Source organism: Protopterus annectens, chromosome 8.part0 (assembly GCF_019279795.1).
Source record: "Protopterus annectens isolate FY-2018-M chromosome 8.part0, PAN1.0, whole genome shotgun sequence".
NCBI lineage: Eukaryota > Metazoa > Chordata > Ceratodontiformes > Protopteridae > Protopterus > Protopterus annectens.
This window is the reverse complement of record NC_056741.1, coordinates 929,160,383-929,173,539: the sequence shown is the minus strand read 5'-3', so window position 1 is coordinate 929,173,539 and position 13,157 is coordinate 929,160,383.

Here is a 13,157-nt window from a genome sequence, read left to right as displayed (position 1 = left end):
TGAAGTGAATGGAAGTGACACAGGGATACAATTCTCTTCCTGCACTACATACACTATACCCAGCACTTTGACAACAGGAAAAAAGACCATGTGGTAGAAGGATGTTAATGGATTCTCGAAGGTCCATATTGAACTATTATTTGAGGATAGATGGGGACCTTAGTTTAAAAAAGCCATCATAACAATGTCATATAAGACTATGATTCCTATTAGAGAATACCTGGCAGCTGGGATTAAACAAAAATTGGGAAAAGATGCTTAATATAATGACACAACAAGAGAGATGGACAGCAACTCTGAATTATTTGAGAATTCCTATAAAACTAAATAAATTTAGAATATTCACATGGAAATGTTGCAATAAGTATTTTTATATACGAGAGAGATGGGTGACAATATTTGTTTTAGGAATTGCACAATGTTGGAGATGTGACCAGCAACTCTGAGACTGATTTCATATATTTTGAAGATGTATTTGGTTAATGGGTGACAAAGGTAGACATACAAAAGTTGATGAGATAGAGTTTTTTAATAATTCTTTATTACTATCTGCATTATTATTTTTTCTGGGTGCTGCACAGGACGAAGACATCTCAGAGGTCAATACGTGTTTATTCTCATTAATAATTCTAGCGATGAAAAAACGCCTAACAAAAGCATGGAAGAGTAGGAATTCTAGGAATTCTCCAGCAAGAACATACGTACTGGCCCGAATGATCTCTTGGATGAATCAGCAAAAAAGAGCATTGGAAAACAAAGGTAAACAGGGTTTGTTTCATCAGATAGCTTTTTTTTTTTTTACAATACCTAGATCAAAGTTAAAGGGTGGGTGAGAAGGATTGACTAAATGGGAGGAGGATCTAGATTATTTCTTTTAGAGGATTGGCTAGTTACTCCCTACATGTTAAGTATTAATTGACAAGTGTTACATGCTAATTGTTAAGTGTTATTGTTCGCTATGAATAGCTTTATATGGAGATGAAAGTAGCATGGCTATATAAGATTAAAAGATGAGTATAAATTTTAGAGCAAAGCAGTTTGATTTTAATAAAAGTTAAGGTGACAACATATAGAAGTCCACATGGGTCAACATATAGAAAGAGCAAAATACATATACATAATTGTAAATATGGAAAATTGATTTTTTTTTTAATAAAGGTGACAAAGTTAATTAAATGTACTGCGACTGGAGTAAATACAGATGTGAAACCACTGAGCTACCACAGAGTGATAAGGTTCAAACTTTGAATAAGTTTAAAGGCTGACAATATAATGCATTATTCAGCATATATTTTGCTTCACTGTGTAACTGTTCACTTAATGAAGATTTGAAGTCTTTTATATTTGACTTTTTAACGGCATTTGGAAGGCTGATCTACATTTTAGCAATGGCTTTTATAAACTTTCATCTAGCTAGTGTTAAGAGAGTTATCTTGACTTCTTAATGAGTAGTTTACTACTCTTGTTGGTAGCAGTCTTTTCACTGTAGGGCAATAACCAAAGGGGAGTATTTTGAAAATGAGGGAATCTTGGAAAATGTCCTCCTTTAATTGGGCAGCCATTTGACTTGTTTTGAGAGGTCACAGGGACTTCAGTAGAGCAAACTAGAACATTTTATTTTCAGAAATGTATAATATATGTGTACTTTGAGCTTAATCCAGATAGACAAGAAATAAGCCCTATACAACTGCTTGTAATGGTACATTTTTGGCTATGGCTGTGTATGCAATAGTGGACAGGAGTTGGGAGAATCAGTAGCAGAGTTTTGGTTGTATGGTAATATTTTCAGTATGAAGAGAGAAGCTGAGAGAAGATCTACATGAGGGGAACAAACACTTTTACTGAGTAACATTTGAAATTCTGTTTCCCTTATTATCTGTCAGAAGTAGAGGATGTCAGATTGCAAGTTTTTGAATCTCAAGTTGTAAGGTCTGTTTAGTATAATATATCCTAAATATAAACAAAGTATAAAATACAAGGAAAAAAGTTTTTTTTTACTTAAAAATAAACTAAATACCCCAAATGCTAGCAATGAACTCATAATGATAAACAATGAATTTAGAAGCAAAATCAAATCCTCCAAAGATAAATATGAACTGAAATAAACACCTAAGTAAAGAAAAAACATAATGTAGTTTCCAACTATGTCAGAAACCTGTACCCAGCACCTGCCTGAATGCATAACAACACAAATACATTCCCAAACGACATAGCCAATATAGTAGCTGATAAATTTAGTTCAAACTTTGCATCCTCATCTCCATTTAACTTGTCCCTGAATAAGTCTACACTCCATGCTCAGATCACCTCATTGCAAGTATTGAGGGCACTCTACAAATTCAAGAACATTAGCTCCCTTAGTCTAGACAGTGTGCCAGGCCACCTTCTTTATTTACAATATAGATGACACCCTTTTGAAAATGAACACAGCACCTTATATTACCCACTCAGTCTCAGAATTCAGAACTAAGGTATGAAGACCTGATGTAGTCATTTCACTTCATAAAGGAACTCCCATCACTGACCCTGATTACTTAAGACATATAAGCCTAAACAACCCTATCTGTTAGGCAATGTTGCATAGCATTATAGATCGTATATACAAGGACATTAGACATCTACAGTCCCTTGACCCAAACCAGTTTGGATTCATTAAAGGCAGATATTAAATGGTCTTCTCTGAAGTAGTCATCAATGTATTGCAGTAGCAAATCAGTATATGCCTCAGCCATTGAAAACCTAAACACCACTCACATTCTTACATTGTTGACAAGCTAGTCAAAGTAAATGTAAACCATTATGAAACCTGAAGGATAGCAAACTGCCTTTTGATAGGATCCAATCTATTAGTATATGGGGCATACGTTCATTGAAAAGGATTGTCACTAGAACCATTACTCACTGACTCATCCTTAGGTCACTTCTCTTCATTTTTACTTCCCTCATGTCAAAGCTGATGTCAATGGCTTATGACTGGCCAAATTTGTGGATGACTGTAAACTGGAGTCATCATAATATCTCTCTTGCTGATTCACAGATTTTTCATGAGGTCCTAATGTGAATAAATAAATGGTACCAGGACCACAGTCCTAAGATAAAGGACAAGAAGTGTAGTTTAGAGTCCTTTGGCAAACATGGATACCCATTAATCTACTACATAGATGACACCCTTTTGAAAATTAACACAGTATTCAAGGACATGGGAACTCATATAAGACAATGAACTATCATCTAACCATCATGTATCTACTGATTTTAGGAAATCCTTTTATCCAGCTAGAATAATTACCAGGGGTAAGTCTTCTACATTTTGTTTTCAAATTGCTTGCATGCTTAAATTGTTTAATGAAAAGTGATTCCTGAGTGTTGTATGAGGGCATATTATAATGGATATAGCTACTTTAGCTCACTGTTAAGGCTAAATATTAGTTGAATTGTGAATAACATCTCACCTGTATAAGAAATGTAGCTAAAAAGCATACTAAATGATAGTTACCACATGCCACCTTCCCATTACTGCTAAAAGTTGCCTTGACTATGTCTTTCTTTAAAAACACCCAACATGTTTGTGGTGCTGCAAGAGTTATATGCAAACATTGCAGACACCAAGGATGTTCTTTATATTGTAGACTCCAAGGCTGTTAATTACATTGCGTATTCCAAGGCTGTTAGCATTGCAGATCCAAGGCTGTTCATTACATTGTAAACTCCAAGGCTCTTAATTGCATTGTATATTCCAAGGATGTTCATTACATTGTAGACTCTGAGGCTCTTTTTTTCTGTTCAGTGTTGACAATTACCTTTCTTCTGATCTTACATTTCTAGCTGTTGACAGTTATCTTCCCTTTTAACTTATCCTATTCTGTCTGACAAATGTCTGTCATCCACAGCCTCCAGAGCTAAAAGAAATGTGATGAAAATGTATTTATTTCAGCTACACAACAAGTAGAAGGAAATGGCATAAGAGCAGCTTCCAGTATCAAGAGCCGCTGATGTGTTTGTAAAAGATCATAAAACTTTAGAAGCGAGTATAGACAGGTAAAGGACAACACTAAAGATACCCAAGAAAAGGCAATAGCTAACTGCATTTGTAGCCATATGCTGTGCTCTAATTAGTTTTTCTTCTCTGCCCCTGTCATAAAAGCAAGACAATGTTACCATTGTTCAGATCTCCCAGATCTCCTCCCAATTCCACTTCTTAGGCTCAGTACTTTACACTCAAAGGACCTTTCTCATCTCCTTTTCATTGCTCTGCATATAAGCAGTTCTTCTTCTACTGCACATCAATTGTCTAATTTCTTCATATATTCCCATCACAGATCTCTTCTCTTTTAACAATTTGAAAAAACTCTGTGGAAGTAAGCACTGATTGCATCTGAAACAAAAGATAGTGCCCTGGGTGAGCAGACTATGATCCATTCACTCCCACAACACTTGGGGTCACTTTCCACCCCTTCCCAGCTATGATTCACTCACTCTCACTATACATGGCTCACCTTCCGCCACTTTTAACCCGACACAACTACTCATCATTTAAACTCACCAAGCTCCAGCTACACTACATATAACAAACAGAAAATCTCCTTGAAGTAATACTTACCAAATCAAATTATTTCCATTTCACACTAAATCTTTGCCTATATACCTCAGACTTTTTCCCTGAAAATGCACTCCACAAACAGTAGGAGCACAGAACTCTACTCATTCAGCTCGTACAGCACTCTTTTACTTAGTGCAAACAAAAAACAAAATAAGCACCTACCATAACTCTCAAACACTGCAAAGGCTGCTACCACAGTTACAAATAAACAAACAGTCACCTACCACAACTCTTACCTGCAATCACATCCAACTGGTCCATACAATTTTTCTGTACTTCCGTAATATCTATCCGCTAGCATAATACGTATTTACCATGTATTCATACTCCAGATAATAACCTTTCTCTGACTCACAGCATCCACCATACAGCTCTTCAAGCCCTTTATGTAGCACTCACCAAAACATTTCATCTTGCTTTTTAATGTATCATCCAACCTATATTTAAGTGCCTGGAGAGGCATCCTAACTACAGCTTTCTGTCTCACAACCCCATATTACAGACATATGGTTTAAAGTAAAAGTGTAAATATGAAATGGCAATTCTCCTACAAACATCATTTTATATTAATGTTCAGTTGCAGTGGTGATGTCCATATCCATTCCAACTCAGGACCCACACAACACCACCCACCTCTCTCATTCCCTCTAAACAAAATACTTACTGTATATCCATATGTTTCCTCACTATGTGGCATTGCTACCAGTTGAAGAAGCCACACAGCATAGATTTGCACTGGCAGTTCTGTGATTCCTCATGGGTCCTGTTCTTTGTACTTAAAGGGGTATTTTTCTGAATACATTCTCATTACTTGTGTTTTTTTAAAATCACTCCTGTCAGTTTGTCTCATATATATATATATATATATATATATATATATAGTTCCCCTTCAGAAGACTGAAACATCATAAGCTCGAAATTCATAAGCCTGAGATTAAAAGTCTGAAAACTCAAAAGCCTGAAACCCAAAAGCCTGCAAACACACAAAATACACTTTGCTATTCTTAGCGCTATGGTGGAAAGTTACGGGTTGCGTTCAGGTAAGTGTGCGATTGTTTTTACGTTAGGGTTAGGGGCGGGTTAAGTGAGTTACGGTTAGTGCGCAGGTTAGGAATGTGTGCGATAGTGACAGACTTTAGGGTTAAGGCGGTTTAAGTGACTAAGGGTTAGGGCGCGGGTTAGGTGAGTCTGCGATTGTGACAGACCTTAGGGTTAGGGTTTGGGTTAAGGTCAGTGGGTAGATATTGTCTTTGTACTGGCATATTAGCATTATTTGTATTCTGTGTGTTTTAAGGCTTTTGAGTTTCAGGCTTTTGAGTTTTCAGGCTTTTGGTTTCAGGATTATGAATTTCGAGCTTATGATGATTCAGTATTCTGAAGGGGAACCATATATATATATATATATATATATATATATATCTATATATCGATATATATATATATATATATGTCTATATATATCTATATATCTATATATCTATATATATATATATCTATATATATATATATATATATATAGTTTCACTTCAGAATGTCAAGCTACTGAAAACTTGAACTTCATATGGTCGAGACCATATGACTGAGTTTTCAGAAACTCGAAATTGTGAAGTTTTGATAAAAAAGACTTTAATTTAGTTGAAAATAAGATTTTTGCTGGGGGGAGTTCCCCTGCACCCTCCCTACTTAAATATACCATCTACATGATCTCACTATAGAGGAGAAATGGGAAATCTCCTGTTCTGCACTTCTGCATGCAGCACAGAATGGGAGCTTTTCCTTTTCCTCACTGTAGCGCGGTCTCGGAGTTGGTATACTTAAGTAGGGGGTGTGTGGGTGCAGGGTGGCTTGTCCCCCTGCAGAAACATTGTTTTTTTTTTTTTATTATTATTTTACTTCCCAATTTCGAGTTTTTCAAAACTTGATCATATGGTCTCGACCATATGAATTTTGAGTTTTCAGTAACTCGACATTTTGAAGTGAAACTATATATATATATATATATATATATATATATATATATATATATATGGTTCTACCTCAGTTAGACGACACGCCGGAACATCGACACGGAAATCGTGAGCCCCTGAAGATCGACAGTTCAGAAGACCGACGCAACAGTTCAGAAGACCGACCAGATGGATGAAAGCACCGATGCCGAGGATGCCGACATGGGAAAAGACTGTGTAAGTATGCGGTAGTGACAGACGTTAGGGTGCGAGTAAGGTAAGTGTGGATATTGACGGTCTGTGGGGATAGGGGTGGGTTAAGTGAGTTAGGGTTAGGGAGCGGGTCAGGTAAGTGTGCGGTAGTGATTGTGTTTGGGTTAGGGGCGGGATAAGTGAGTTAGGGTTAGGGAGCGGGTCAGGTAAGTGTGCGGTAGTGATTGTGTTTGGGTTAGGGCGGATAAATGAGTTAGGGTTAGGGAGTGGGTCAGGTAAGTGTGCGGTAGTGATTGTGTTTGGGTTAGGGGCGGGATAAGTGAGTTAGGGTTAGGGAGCGGGTCAGGTAAGTGTGCGGTAGCGACGGACCTTAGGGTTAGGGTTTGGGTTAGGGATGTAGGTAGTTGTGTATGTGAGGTTTAGTGTGGGTTTGTAGGGATTTTGGTGTGCTTGTGTTGTGTATGTGGTTTTTGGATGGGGAATGTGTTTTGTTTGTTGATTGTTGTGATTGTGGTGTGTGCAGTGTATGAGGTTTCGTGTTTGTGTACCGTCGGTTGTTTCGTTGTCGCGCATGTGGGGTTTCGTGTTTTTGTACTGTCGGTTATGTGGTTTCGGTGATTGCGTTGTCGGTGTTTTGGGGTTTCGTTTATGTCAGGTAGAACCATATATATATATATATATATATATATATATATATATATATATATATATATATATATATATTCCAGACAAAGTTACTAACTATAAATTGCTGTTACTTTGGTATATGTTTGTCTGGACTCAGATGAAAAAATAATTTTTGAGACAGTCACACAATAGGAAGCCAATACTCTGCACTAGACCAACCTTATTAGTTTGTTGTTCTCATGAACCCTTAAACCCCAAATATACTCCGTGATCTAAGCTATCAGTAATGTTTTTCAGGATATTACTACTGCCAAAGTACCCTACTATTTGAACATACACAATATTGCTTTCATATAGCTCACTGTTATAATATAGACAGCAGCTGTACAAGTATGTGTGTGCGTGTGTGTGGGTGGGAGGTTATGCATGTGTGTGTGTGTGTGTGTGTGTGTGTGTGTGTGTGTGTGTGTGTGTATGTGTGTGTGCTTGCATGTGCATAATAAAATATATGTAATTATATGAGGAATTTTAGAATTTCCCAAAAGTGCTTTTTACTGAGAAGAGAAGCAGTCTTTAACATAAATAGGGACTTTTTCAATACTGCAGTTCCTTGTAGAGTGGCATACAATTCATGCATATATCTGTAAAGCATGTTACCTAAATAAGCTTATATGACAATACAGACTGTGAGGTCATGAACTGATTATTTTAGTACTTCTAAATTCTCCGTCTTACTTCTTGTACTCTCTGAATAAAAAAAAAAAACATAATAAAAAATGCAATTTCATTTGATAGTGTATTTTATTATTCCCCAGTTCGATTCTCGGCTGGGGTGCCTTCTGTGCGGAGTCTGCATGTCCTCCCTGTGGTCGTGTGGGTTTCCACCCACATTCCACAGACATGCAGTAGGTGGATTGGACACTCTAACTTGACCCTAGGTGTGAGTGTGTACATGTGTGTGCCTTTTGTGGAAGGTTGGGCGCCGGGCTGGCAACTCAACACCGTAAAAATCCACTGCCAATCACGAGCGGACAGATGATCTGCTGTGGCAACCGCTAACCAGGAAAAGCTGAAAGAAGAAGAAGAAAAAGAAGAAGAAGTGTACTTTATTATTGTTATTTCTGTTAGGTCTCCCAATCTGTAGTTGATCTTCTAAAGGTTATAATAGATATAGTGAGGTTCTTACTCAAACACTGAATACCTACAGGGGACAGATTCAAATCATTAGATCAAACAATTCTCTTCTTTCCATGTGTGGACCTCTAAATTCATTTTTGCAGACACCATCCTCTCAGTCATATATTAAATCTTATAATCTCTTACTAGTTTTTTCACAAATCATAAAGATAGTAGCAAAATTAATATTAAAGTAATACATTAGTGAACACACGTGTTTGTTTCTTCATTTCAGTGACTTTACAGTATATACATAATTTACTCCTTTGTGAGCAATTATTACTTTATATTTGTCTCTGTGTTTTTAACACCTGTTTTGTCTGCAGACATATAAAATGATATCACATTCATTTTTATACATATTTGGATTTTATCACCTATATCCATGGCATAGAGATATAAAGCCTTGACTATGACCCAGAAAACACATTATCAATTAACAGTATGGGTTCTGGAGGATCTGGTGAGGGGGATTAAAGTCAGTAGCCAGTGCTGGATATCTTCTCTTGAGTTACAGAGGTTTGTTGTGTAGCCATTATAAACTGGAGGAGTAGGTATATAACATGCAGTGTAGTAGATCAGGGATGTGCATTTGGTTATGGAGTGCAAGTGTATCAGCATGGATGTGTCAGCTAGAAAGCATAGTAGGCCATCTCTGTTACATAAGTACACATAGAGTTGAGATTTTCAGGAAGTAACTATATTCGCCAAGATAATTTGGCATATATTGCCAGATCATGTCATGTTGTTCACCAACCAGCAAAACAGAAAATGGCAGATTTGTCTGGGGTGGGGTTAAAATGATCAAAACAATCTCCTTGGCTGGAAGGATAATGGCCTTCACAGAGATGTTCTCAATCCTGAAACCATGCAAGATTCTTCTCAAAAGAAAGGAACACTATGGAGTGATGTGGGAAGCCAATTAGGTATGGTAGATTAGGGGAAGAAAAGAGTACAAATGATGAAAATGGTCTGATGGTTACTAGTTATTTATGGAAAAACTTATAGTAAAAATAAGAATAAATAAGAATTAGCCCCTTTTCCATCTCTTAGATGGTACATTCCTGTAGACAACCATTCTTGACACTTAATGCCTGTGGGTTGCCTTGTTCTCTAGTTTTATGAGAAAACATCGCACTCAGCAGTAAATGAGACATAACTCTAACCAAGGAGATTTTCATTATGTTGGATGTTAATGTATCCAGATATTGGTTAGCTGACCATAGCACTGTTTTTTGTCAAAAATCTCTTTATCGTTTAGCTTCAGACTTGAATGTGTGGCCTCAATATTAGTTTTTGCAATTGCTGCTTATAAGAATTACTGATGTGTGCAAGGATCCCTATCTCAGTCTTATCAGTATGATCAGATTCTAGTTTGCCCTACAGTACTGTTTGCTACTTTAATATTTCTCAGCCAGAGATATGCAGCACTAGATCACCCTAAGAGGTATGAGACTCAGTAAGGTGAATCCAGACACTTTGAAAAACAAAGTGGAATTGGTGCAAGCAAAACCCGCTGTTATACCTTTAAAGTGTGATGTCTCAAGTGCTACCTGAGGTGGAGTCACTGGGCTGTGGTAACTCTTGAGATCTCTGCACCTCAGAGTGAAGGGAATACTCAAAGATATCACAATCTCACAATTAATATATATTTCCCCAGTCACAGTTAAATCTTCACTGTTCAGAAGAAAGCAATTATAACCGTCAGCCTTTCAGCAGCCACCTGTAGTTGTTCTGAAAGTAATAGAAAAGAATATTTGGCATAAATCAGGTAATATAATTTCTACCCAGTCTGCTTATTATTGGCAATGCTATTAAAGCATGGAATGTTCCCGTTATGATTACTAAAGGGATCAACTTGTTTAAGTTGGTTTGCCTATTGTTTTCCGCAAAAAAGAGAGAAATATACCATTGAGTTTCCACCTTAGACATGTCTTCAGTTCCATAAAACCAAGCTGAATATGTAGATTGTGGTCTGTATGCTCTATAGAATCTTCCACTGTTTTAATTGAGAGTATACTTTGGATGTGGTCCACATCTTGGAACCTAAGCTCCATGCCTCGATGACATGTTGTATTAAACAGTGGATATGGAGCAATCCTTAGAAACTAGGTGTGATGTAATTCATATCCTCAAAGACAATGTTTAGCTTGTGTGTTTCTGTCAACCTTTACTCACAGAATATTCAGTTGCAGACAGAAGGGCTTCCATAACATGGTCAGTGATCAACAAACTATCCAGTTTACCACACGTGTAAACAATAAGATATAACTTAAAGTGTTTAAAAATGATACCCACATATTTATTTTAACATTTGTGGAAGGTTGGGAGCCGGGCTGGCAACTCGACACCATAAAACTCCACTGCCAATCATAAGCGGACAGATGATCCGCTGTGGCGACCCCTAACCGGGAAAAAGCCGAAAGAAGAAGAGTTTAGCTGTTTAATAAATAGATTTGCCCAAATAGACAAAGCCCATTTTTAAGAAGAATTAGGATGAATATATGAAAACAAATAAAATGAAAGTAAGTATAGGGTGTATATAATACCATATGCAGATACTTAGAGCATAGTTAGAAAGGTTGTTTGTTTTAGGTTAACAGAGCTGCTAGAGACATTAGCATTAGGCAACAATGAAGTATAGGAGATAAGTGTTCTGGAAAGCTGAGTAAAACGGATAAAGAAGCAGTGAATGGCAAAACAAAAACAGATAAAGGAACAGAAAAGGCACAAACAAGGTAGAGTGATTAAAGGAATAACATGGAATGCTAATGATCTCCTTAAGAAGAATATGAGGTGTACAATATTAGAACATAATAAACAGGGGGGGGGGTATGAGATAATAGTGTTACAGGAGACACATTTAAAACTGATGGAAACTGAAGACTTCAAGAGAGGAGTAATTACATTAATAAGAAGGGGAGCTAGCATAGAAATAGAAGAAAAGAGAGTAAGTAAAAGGGGGGATAGTAGGGGAAAGCAATAATATAACTCAGAAAATAATTATCCTCCTCCCAAAATGAAGAAATAAGACATGAGACAGGTTGCAGAAGAAGTAACAGGATATCATCAGTGAAGTTTATTGATATAAAGTGAATGGAATGTAGTCACAGATCAGGCAGATGTAAACGGGGGGTGCATAGCAAGAGCAATAACACCAGAAGTGAGGTTCCATAAACAGGTTTGTAAAACTTATGGCTGGAGTGATACAGGGAATGTGAGGAGTGACATTAGGGAGCATGCCTTCTATGCAGGGAGATATGGGATTTGGACTAAGATCAATAGGATCTGTTAAAAGAACATGAGTACCTGTTGAAACCAGTAAACACTCATCCTGTGTTGCTCTCACACAATGCACCAGTAGAATGTGAAGTAAAACTCCTCTCCCCAAATAGAATAGAACAGCATTAGAGAGCAAGAAGTAGTTAGTGGGGCACAGTTAGTTAAAGACAGAAGTTGTGAGAACAATTGAGTAGACTGAAGGAATTTCTTACAGAGCACAATGGTAGCTAACTGGACCAATGGGATGAAGTTAAAGAGAAGTTCCAAGTCCATTTAAGGGAAAGAGAAAGAGAGAGAGATTTAGATGGGAAAAAAAGAGAATGGCTATAGAGATTTAAATTGAAAAGAATAAAAGATTTACAACAGAGAGAGATCTGACAGGGGAAGGAGAGAACATAGAATAATAGTAACTAGAAGAAAAATGTGCAAAAGAGATTAACTGAAGCCAAACAGCAGCTTTTGCAACTATTCCCAGACAAATATGAGCAAAGAGGTTAAGACAACTAAACATTTGATAGATGCATAGTGAAAATAAAGGATTTCCATATATGAATTATATGTAAAGAGCCAGAATGCATTGCAAAAGGATTCACACATTACTATGAGGAGCTTTATGCAGAACAGCAGCAAGAAAGAAATGAGAGGAAAACATTTGAGAAGTTTATCTAAGGTTTATACATAAAAAAAGTAATTGAGGAAGAAAAGTGGGGTTTAATCCCACAAATTTCTGAACAAGAATACAAGACCAATGGAAGTTGCAGGTAGGAGGGGAATTTGCTAGGTGGGATGGGCTACTCACAGAAATATGAAAGAAAGGAAGTAAGAGAGAGAATAATTTAGGTATGACACAGGTTATTTAATGACATTCTAGAAAAGAAGTAACTGCCAGGATAATGGCAAAAAAAGAATTTGGCAAAAGGGGGGAAAGACACGGCCAATCCTGGGTCCTATAATCCAATTGCAATCTTAAACTGTGATTATAAAGCTTTCACTTCTATAATAACAAACACAATTGCGGGGGTGTTATTAAGTATTAAGTTATTAACTATTAAGTATAATAAGTTTAGATCAGTGTCTTTGTGAAAGGAAGTCAAACATTTGACAACATACTTCTCATGAAGGAGAGCAGAGTAAGAAGCCATTAGTGATGACGGGGCTGGATGCAGAAAAGACATTTGACAGAGTGCATTGGGTATACATATAGGAAGTAGTAAAGTAAAAAGAGATTCTCCATCGAGCTGATAAAGTTGCTTCTGGAGCTACATATTGGAAGTAAGAGTAGAATAAAAATGAGTGGCAGGGTTAGGTTACCC